Source organism: Rattus norvegicus, chromosome 4 (genome assembly GCF_036323735.1).
Source record: "Rattus norvegicus strain BN/NHsdMcwi chromosome 4, GRCr8, whole genome shotgun sequence".
NCBI lineage: Eukaryota > Metazoa > Chordata > Mammalia > Rodentia > Muridae > Rattus > Rattus norvegicus.
This window is the reverse complement of record NC_086022.1, coordinates 9,591,883-9,602,578: the sequence shown is the minus strand read 5'-3', so window position 1 is coordinate 9,602,578 and position 10,696 is coordinate 9,591,883. Positions and strand designations below refer to the sequence as shown.

At 45.5% G+C, this 10,696-nt stretch overlaps 1 long non-coding RNA gene across 1 annotated transcript; it reads left to right on the top strand.

Moving 5' to 3' along the window:
- The first annotated feature begins 1,191 nt into the window (after window positions 1–1,191).
- LOC134486538 (uncharacterized) lies at window positions 1,192–5,704 on the top strand. The gene is made up of 2 exons (XR_010065726.1): window positions 1,192–3,986; window positions 4,511–5,704. It is a non-coding gene; the product is annotated as an uncharacterized LOC134486538 (long non-coding RNA).
- Window positions 5,705–10,696: the final 4,992 nt, after the last annotated feature.

Genomic DNA, 10,696 nt, shown 5'->3' with positions numbered 1-10,696 from the left:
CTTACCTCTTTTTGGTGGCTATATTTCTAGGTAAACTGCTCATCCATGTGACCTCATCTCAGGCTCTGCCTCCAAGGACCTTAGGAGAGTTGTGTGTCTGGGACTGTTGGAGCTTGAAGAGTGGGCTGACCACCTGACTGGGCGATTGGGGTTTCTAAGGACTCTATACAAACTGTCTCAGAGTCCAGTTCTCAGCCTGTCCTTCATTCCTACTTTCCATGGATCCTGGGGCATTCAGTTCCTGAGGCTTTTTCACAGCTCAGTGGTGTGAAAGGCTGGCTTTTTATTGCTTTCCTTCTCGGTAGCATATTGGGTTTCAGCACTTTCTGCTCTGATGTATTATTTAGCGCCCATGCGTCTGCTTTGGCTCCTCTGAGACTTTGTTGACTTTGACCCCTCATCTGTCATCACTCCTGGACACATTCCTTGTCCTTGTGGACTCAATGCCGCACAGGGCTTTCTTTCCACTGCCACCCATCACCCCCCCCCGGGGGGGGGGAAGCCGCAGTAAGGATGAAGGTAGCCTTCCACACCCATGATCGCATGCTCACCAGGACCTTTTCCTTGAGGCTCAGTGCTACCCAAGGGCCTGAATCCTGAACTCCATTTCTATCACACATGATTAACTGGGGTATCTGAAGCCAGACAGCAAATGCCTCCCAGCCTCAGTTTTCTCTTCTGTAAAATTAGCTGTGTGATTTGATCGTCAAGATCTCTTCCAGCTCAGAAGGGCTATTAATTATGCAGTGTGCCACATCTTATGGGGGCATTTTATTAACCTGTGAGTTTAAGGAGACTGGGGTTTGTTCCTGCCTCCTAGAAAATGCATGAGTGATGGATGAGTTTGCCTCTGGCCCAGAGGTGGCTGGTATGACTTCCATAGCGTGCCTTTCACACTCAGTGAGCTCCTACCTGAGTCTCTACTTTCTCTTGTGAGCACCTGCATATGCAGAGCACAAACCCGCATCATCTGGGCTCCCCCAGCTATTGCTTAGATTGTCTTCTTGTTCGAAGATTCCATGTCTGGACTGGATGTGAATGGGGAGGACAAAAATCTAAGACCTATTTAGAAAACAAAATATTCAGTGAAGGAAAGAAAGGTGAGAGGGAGAGAGGGAAGGAGGGATGGAGGGCAGAAGGGAGGGAGGGAGGTGGAGGGAGGAAAAGAGAGGGGGAGCACAATAACATTTTTTTTGTTTCCAAGACGTCTTCTCTCACTTGTGACCTTGAGGTCTGCATGCACAATGGGCAGCCATGTCATGGTCTCTCTATGGAATCACTACTTGGTCCTCTGCTTTACCATGCCCGTTCCTTTCCCTCCCAGGAATGCTGTGTGTGTTGTGTAGCAGTTCTGAGAACAACACTAGCTTCTATCTGAGCTAAAGAATGTGTCTATCTCAGGAAATAGTATTTCTTTTTTTTTTTATCTTTATTAACTTGGGTATTTCTTATTTACATTTTGATTGTTATTCCCTTTCCTGGTTTCCAGGCCAACATCCCCCAACCCCTCCTCCTCCCCTTCTCTATGGGTGTTCTCCTCCCCATCCTCCCTCATGCCATTACCGCCCTCCCCCCAACAATCACATTCACTGGGGGTTCAGTCTTGGCAGGACCAAGGGCTTCCCCTTCCACTGGTGCTCTTACTAGGCTATTCATTAGTACCTATGAGGTCAGAGTCCAGGGTCAGTCCATGCATAGTCTTTAGGTAGTGGCTTAGTCCCTGGAAGTTCTGGTTGCTTGGTATTGTTGTACATTTGGGGTCTCGAGCCCCTTTAAGCTCTTCCAGTCCTTTCTCTGATTCCTTCAACGGGGGTCCCGTTCTCAGTTCAATGGTTTAATGATGGCATTCGCCTATGTATTTGCTGTATTCTGGCTGTGTCTCTCAGGAGAGATCTACATCTGGCTCCTGTCGGCCTGCACTTCTTTGCTTCATCCATCTTATCTAATTGGGCCACATGTGGGTCAGGCTCTGAATGGGTGTTCCTTCTGCCTCTGTTCTAAACTTTGCCTCCCTATTCCCTCCCAAGGGTATTAGGAAAGAGTATTTCTACTCCTTAAAGCCATTTCTACCCAGAGGCTCCATGTCCCCATCTAATCCTCACCCTCAGCTCCAATAGCACTTCCTGTGCAAGTCATCTCTTCCTTTGCCCCAGGCTAGGTCAGGCTCTCCCTCCTCATTTCACTCCCAGACTATCTTCAAATTCTATAGCTATACAAGTTTCCCTTAGGACAAATATCATCTTGAGCTCATGATCACATATGTACAAGATATTAAAATGAGACACCTGTCCATTTTGTCTGTGGATCCAGACTAGACATGCAATACAATGTCTTGTCACATATTAAAGAAAAGGACTAGGTGAATTAACTGTGTCAATGCTATTGATTTTCTTCTGTTGCCTGTAGAAGAGGCTGTGGAGGCTGGGATTTCAGAGGAGTCGGTATTAGCCCTCTACTCTACCTCTTCCTTTTCACCCCAGGGACAGGGTTCTGGTTTTGATATGTAACCTGTAGTCTCCTATGCTTGAACACCGGATTCCCAGCTAGTCCTGATGCTTGGAAATGTGATGGAACCTTTAGGAGGTGGAGCCTTGCTGGACTTTGTCACTGGGTGTGGCCTTGTGGGTTTATAGCCTGGCTTTACTTGCTGTTTCCTGAGTAAGGATAAAATGTCAAATTCCTGCTCCCCTTTTAACATCTTCCCAGCCTGTTTGGTTTTGTCTTGGCCTGGATGGATTGAATCCCTCTGGAGCTGTGAGCCAAATAAGCCGTCTCCCCCTTGTGCTGTTTTTACGGGGTGTTCTATCCCAGCATAGGAAAAGACGCTAATATAGACAGGGGATAGGGAGGATGGCAACCCAAGGATCACAGATGTGCCCTGGCGCCCAATGGACTCTGGGTTAGTTCATCCCCCATCAAGGGGATGGGGCTGGGACTTGGTGAATGGAGGCAAAGCCAAATGGGGGCTTCTGAGGAGAAAGCAGACTCTCCACAGACCACTGGATAGACCTTTGGGTTCTCTGATATCATTCTCTTGGGAGGTACTTATGAGTTGTCTACCAGCAGATCCATGCTGAAGGAGCCACTATCAGACAGAGGACCTCCCCCACCCAAGGGAAAGATACTCAGGACAAAGTGGAGAGTTCGCAGGGGCCAAATGAGAAAGGATTTGTCAGGGCTCAGGATGTCGCTCAGGTATAGAGTGCTTGTCTGCTATGTACAGGCACCTGAGTTCAGTTCTCAGGACTAAAGGATGAGGCTTTGCTTCGTGGAAAGGGCTATGTTCACAAAACACAGAAGCTTGAGTAGAGGGAAAGAGACACCAAGGAAACAAGCAGAGACAGAGATGGTCATGCACTCGCATGTGCATGCACACACACAGACACAGACACAGACACACACACAAACACACACACACACACAAAGACACAGACAGACACACACAGACACAGACACACACAGACACAGACACAGACACACACAGACACACACACAGACACAGACACACACAGACACACACACACAAACACACACACAAAGACACAGGCAGACACACACAGACACAGACACACACACACACACAAACACACACACAAAGACACAGGCAGACACACACAGACACAGACACACACACACACACAAACACACACACAAAGACACAGGCAGACACACACAGACACAGACACACACATACACAGACACACAGACACAGACACACACACACACACACAAACACACACAAACACACAGACAGACACACACAAAGACAGACACACAAACAGACAGCAGCACTCAGCTGGTACTGAGAAGTAGACTTAATTTCTAAGGAATAACCTGTGTGTAAAGAATGTGACCCCTTTGTCTCTCAACACTGTTATTCAGTTACAACTCAAGGCAGTCTTGAACATCGGAGTGACAGCATCATTCTGGAGCGTATTAAGACTCAGATCCCTGGGATTCACAGTGCTGGTGATGTGAGAGCTGAGGTGGGCTTGGGAATCGACACCGTATTCTGTCATGGACCCCAGACAATGCCTCACGTGGCTAACTCAACCAATTTGCACATACTCACTGGCTGCGGTGGACTTCATCTTTCCTGCTTTTCCTATTGATTGTTATGTAATTAAAATTTATCTTGTGGGCGAGGGATTTGAGAGGGGCAGGAAGGGACCAAGGGTGCAATTAGATATTTCTCCAGTAGGAACCCGACAGCTGGTGATTTTAGCTTGCAGTGCAGCAGGTGCGGATCACTTGTGACAATGGGCAGAGCAGCTCATGAATCACCATCCAATGTTTACCCACACGCAAAACTTACTTAGCTACTTGTGACGATGCTGTGAAGCCCTGCCTGCCCCTGGCCCTGCCTGCCCCTGGCCCTGCCTGCCCCAGCCCTGCCTGCCCCAGCCCTGCTTCCCCCTAGCCCTGCTTCCCCCTAGCCCTGCCTGCTGAGTAATTTCTGGGACTCAGAGGATAAGAAAAGTAATTGGGTTTTGTTTTCCTTTGTTGTCAGGTTCCTTCTGGCTGTGAGGAGTTCTGATTCCTGGAAAGCCTGCTGCTTTGCCACATTAACAAAGAGGAGGAGGAGGAGGAGGAGGTTTATAGTCCTCGGAAAAAACAACTTCCAAAGCTGTGCTTTCTTTCCACACACAGCAATGGTTAAAAATAGAAGCCAATTAGCCTGGGAGGGTTGGGTGCTGAGGAGCTGAGGTATCTGAAGGAAAACCCACCCTCCTCTCTATTTTTGGTGGAGGGAACAGCATTTCCAACAGGTAGAAGCACAAACGGTAGCAACCTGTGGTGACTTTGTTTTTCATAGGCTTGTGTTCCCAGGATGCTTCTGCCAGGAGACTTGGGTGCTAGGTTTAAAAGCACAGGCAGTGCTGGCTAACAAGTATGGGTGCATTTGAATTGTAACTTTTTAGATGGCTTAGTTAGTGTTGCTCCCATGAAGGGACACCATGACCATAGCAACTCATATAAAGAAAGCACGGTAGGGGCTTGCCTATAGTTTTAGGGGGTTTGCCTATGTTATCATGATGGGAAGCACACACGCATGGCACTGGAACAGGGGCTGAGTGCTTCATATCTTGATCTGAGGCTTCTGAAGTTTTACCCCCAGTTACACATCTTTTTCAAGGACAGATCTACACCACTAAAGCCACGCCTCCTAATCCCCAGCAGTCCACCGAGAACCAAGCATTCAAATACATGAGCCTACCAGGGCGATTTTTATTCAAACCACCACATTAGGCAATGGATGGTTTCTTGTTACAGCTTCAGTGAGGGGTGAAACAAATTAGCTTGTGGTGGAGGCGAAACTTGAGCCTAGTGAGTAAATAACTTTATCCATTCGTGTGTGTGTGTGTGTGTGTGTGTGTGTGTGTGTGTGTGTAGCAGCAATTGGACTTCCAAACCTTTATTCTCCTGGTTTAGGTATGATCTTAAATCTAATAAAAATTTCTGATCCCAAACCTCTTCCGCCAAATAAGTTCTGTCAGTGTTTCTTGAATTTTCCTGGCCAAGAATCACCAGGAAGAGACTATAAGCCCAGGTCCTCCACTAAAGACTGGTTCTGAATGCCAGGCTTCCACTGCCGGAAACACTGTGTGAGCCAGATAGAGACCATTAATTTTGATATCTTTCATTTAATCTAGTGTACTCATGATGAATATCCTTTCAATAAATGATCAATATCACGCAACAACAGGAGGCTTTCTGTTCATCTTTGTACTGAGTCTTTCAGATGCACTGTGCACTCGGTACACAGCAGCCCTATGCCTTCAGCTACCTGGGACCAGAGCTGGCCCCTGCTGGCCCCTGCTCAGAGCCCTGGAAACGTGCTTCTGAAGTGTGCTCCAGGAGGTTTGGGAGACAAGGCCTGGTTCTGAGGAGCTCCTGTTCAACACTGGGGTAGAACATTGGGGTTGGGGGTTGTATCAGTGTGCTATATAGAAGTGGATTCCTTCAACCAGCAACTAACGTGCACAGATGTTCTTAGACATGTTCCTCCATTGCTTATCTCACTCTCCTGTTATCTATCGATCATCTATGTATCTATGTATCTATTCCTGTATCTTTGTATCATCTATTTGTGTATCTATCATCCTATCATCTATGTGTGTATGTATGTATGTTGTATGTATGTATGTATGTATGTATGTATGTATGTATCTTCTGTCTATCTGTGTATCTGAATATCTATGCATCTATGCATCTATGCATCTATGTATCTATGTATCTATGTATCTATCTATCTATCTATGTATCTATCTATCATGTATCTATCTATCTATCTATCTATCTATCTATCTATGTATCTATCTATCTATGTATCTATCTATCTATGTATCTATCTATCTATGTATCTATCTATCTATCTATCTATGCATCTATCTATGTATCTATGTATGTATGTATGTATGTATGTATGTATGTATGTATGTATGTATCTATCTATCTATCTATCATCTATCTATCTAATTTTTTGAGATAAGGTGTTACTATGTAACTCACTATGTAGACTAAGCTGGCCTTGAACTCACAGATATTCACTCACCTCTTCCTCATGTCCTCAATGCCTGTATACTCCCTTTCCAGCTGACAACCATAAAGACATAATGGTGCCAGAGATAATACAAAGAAGAGAATTTTAAGTGATCAAAGACACAAGGAAACTGTCTGATGAAGACAAATTCAAAAGAACAAAAGACATCAAGCTTGAATAAGAAGACAGTGAGGCAATGTGATCAAAGTCTGCAGAGCCAGTAAGCAAATGGAGAGGCTGAACATGAATGTAGGGCAATCTTCAAATAGCCCAGGACCAGGGATTCATGGGGAGATGGGAAGAGCTTGCCTGGGACAGACAGCGAGAAGCTGTGTGCCTAGAGGACCGGAGCTCAGTCTCCGTGATACTGCAAACTCTGAAACATAATCAGAGAGTTTGATGTGAGCCATTATATCTTACAACATCTGAGAGCATCCCATATGTCCTTAGTAAGCAGTCAAGACTTTTTTATAAAGAATGGTTTCCACTGTCTATACACACACACACACACACACACACACACACACACACACACACACACACACATATATATTCATAAGGAACTGTGCTACAGGATGAATTTTGTTGTGGCTCTTAGCATACAGAAATTCATTTAATACACACAATTCTATAGAATAGATATTGCTGTCCATACTTCATGATGTAGATACATCGCAAGAGAGCTTAGAGGCTTGTCCAGATTCATTTGGTAGGCACTCTGGTTTGGCTGCTGGAAGCTTAATTCCTGTCCTAGCTACTTCCTGCTTCTATGCTAAAATACTCTGGTAAAAAGCAACTTAATTGAGAAAGAGTTTTTCTTGGCTTACAGTTATAAGGTGATACAGTTCATCACAGGAGGGAAGACAAGACAACAGGCAGTGAAGGTGGGGTGTTGGTAGGAGCAGGAGGCTGCTGGTAATATTGAATTTGCACTCATGAAACAGAATGAATAGGAAGTAGGTTCAGTCTGTAAACTCCCAAGACCCATTCCCCAGAAAGCCACTTCCTCCTGTGAGATTCCATTTCCTGAAAATTGCACAACCTTCCCAAAGAGTGCTGCAAGCTGGTGACTGAGAATCCTAACACTTGAGGTTATAAAGCAATGGTTCTCAAGCTGTGGGTCGCAAGCCCTTTTGGTGTTGAACTGCTCTTTCACAGCAATCACCTAAAACCATCGGAAAACATGTTTGCACTATGATTCATAATAGTAGCAAAACTGCAGTTAAGTAGGAGCTAAAATAATCATGGTTGATGGTCACCCCAATATGTGGAGCTGTATTAAAGGGTCGCAGCATTAGGAGGGTTGAGAATCACTGTGAAAAAGGTATAATATGTGATTCCTGGGGTAACATACTTGTCAATTCACATCAGAAAGAATCCAGCACAGACCAAAATATATTAATGTCTGATTTAGTAACCTACATGTTTTGTTTTTCCCTGTGGTTATTAACACACTGTGACTGAGGAGTTATTTACAAGGAGCAGGGATAATTAAAAAAACAAACAAACAAACAAACAAACAAAAAACAGCTGTATTTCCAGGAAACCAACCCCAACATGAGTGATGACTCTGGAAAACTGAAACTCTGGAGCTCTCTGCCTAGATTCCAGTGGCTCTATTTCTTTTTCTTTCACATTTTTCTCTCTCTCCTGGTCAGAGTCTGCATGTCTCTGTTTGCCTACCTCTCTCTCTCTCTCTCTCTCTCTCTCTCTCTCTCTCTCTCTGTCTCTCTCCCTCTGCTTCTGAGTAAGTGCCCTCCAGAATCTTGCACATTCTTGTTCTTGAGCACTCCTGTCCCTTCGTTTGCCTCCTAAGGCTCCAGAACCTTCTTCCTTCCCCTGAGCAAATGTTTCAATTGGAGAGACTATTGCCATCCTATGAAGTGCCATCCTGCATTCAAACTACAACAATTCCCAACACACAGGTGTCAAGACCTTTTAGAGGTGCTTGGGACACCAGGGCTCTGCCCTGACTGGCCAATATTGTAAATTAGAAAAGGGAAACCAGGAAAAGAAGAGTTCAGCTTGGTTCTTGCTGTCCTGTCACGTCTTTGCTCTGAGATAATGCAGCAAGAAGCCCCACATAGGACCCTGCATCTTGGCCTTTACAGCTCCAGAGCCATGGGCCAAATCAGTTTCTGGTCATGCTAACTCACCCTATCTGCTGTAACATCAAACATGCTGGCAGGTAACAAGTTGTGTTTATTGGTTTAAAATTCCATGCAGTCTTAGAGATCGCTCAATGGGTAAAAGTGCTGTTGCACAAACATGAGGTCCTGAGTTCATACCCTGGCCAACCATATAAAAAGCGAAGCTGTCTGTGTACACATATAATTCCAGTGCTATTGGGGGGCAGTGTGATTGTTGGGGCTTCCAGAGTGCTAGCCCAGATCCAGATTCAGTGAAAGACGCTGACTCAAGGGAAGCTGGAAAGAGACAGAGTAGGACACCCTACCTGCAGGTGAAGGGCCCTGCCACTGAAGCTGAATATAGTCTGTCAATTGCAACCCACAAGTAAGATTGTCTGTGACCTGGTTACAAACCGGGGTAGGGGGCTTTTGGCTGCTGGTACTCAGCTGTAAGTGTGTTCGATTAGTTTCCTGTAGAAACACATAGAGAGAGAGAGCTAACTTAGACTTGCCCCTATTTAGAATCAAGCACTCACACACTGTTCTGACCATTAAGGAAATCTTTTCAACTTTATACTTCACAGTAATGGCCCACCTGTTGTGGATCAGTGACATTGCCCTGGCTGGGATAAGAGCCAATCTACCAGCCTGAGGTTTCTCTAGCTTGGTATCTTTGTAAGCAGTGACCTTTTCTTGTTGCCAGGTATGCAGAGTAAGTCAGGATTTGACATTTTATTCTTAACATTTGATTGAGATGTCAGAAATATGTTAAATGGACCTGAAGAATCATTGAGGTTAGTAATGCACAAAAGTAAGTGGTGGGTCCCAACCAAAGGTTGAGTGTTAGTTGAAATCACTTTAGGAGACTGTTTCAGGACATACACCAACTTTTGGTCCCCAGTTAGTGTCAGCTGTGAAGACTAATTCTGGTCCTGACTGTAACGGTTCATCTTGATCATCAATTTGTTTGAATCTGGAATCAACTATAAGCATGCCCTTGAGTGGGCCCATGAGGACATTTCCAGGAGGAATACCTGGAGGAGGATAGACTCTTCCCAGAGAGAGCAGTGGCTCAGACATAACAAGGGCCAGGGTAATGGGTGTATCTTGAAAGCCTGCCTTAGGGAATCTAGTGCATCTTGTGAGCCTGTCCTTGGTTCTTGCTGGCACCGTTGTTCCATTGTTGTCACTGCTTCTGTCCTGCTCCACTTCCCTCAGAATTGCATCCTCTGCAGATCCTTTACTTAGGGAAAACCTTCACTTCAGCCTTCAACTCTCTGATGGGCAACAGCTACAGAGGGGTTCCTGTGGGCAATGAGGTGTTCTAGGCTCCACTGTTTGAGGACTGAGTTAGTGGTATGGTGAGGTGAGAGACTCAACAGTTAAACTGTGGTGAGTGGGCAGAGGGAAGAAGCATGTGGCCACAATGAGAGAACAAAGAAATCTCATAGAAGTGGGCACTAGCATCTGGAAGAATGCACAGGCTGACTCTAAAACAATTTACAAATGAGATTCCAGTCATTAACAAAGTATTAGGGAGAAGTCAGCTTTGCCTCAAGCCTGGAAGAGATGTCAAAGCCAGTAAAGAGGCTTGCAAGGCCCAGAAACTGGGACAGGTAAACAGGTGATTGTTCTGTGTGGCCTACTCTCTTGGGACAGGTAAGGCATCTGCTATCAAAGTACAGGAAGCTCCAGGGATTCATGTGTCCCTGTTTACTTCAGCCTAGCACACTGTGGGCTGCCTTCAGCCTTTGAGGGGCTAAGCCTCACAAATCTGCTTAAGCCTTTTTAGCCACAAAAGCTCCGTAGGTACAGGGGATGTGAGACAAGAACTAAGAATGGCACATTGCAAGGTTGCTGCCATTACACAACAAGTTGGGTATGAATAGGAAGCAAGCAAGGCCTTAAGGGATGGCCCTTCAGAGGATGGGCCTTGCAGCTCCCCAGAAACCACTGCTAACAACTCAAACGATCAACTTGTGATTTGCCTAGTTCTATCAGTTAGTTATGCCCAGGCTGTAGT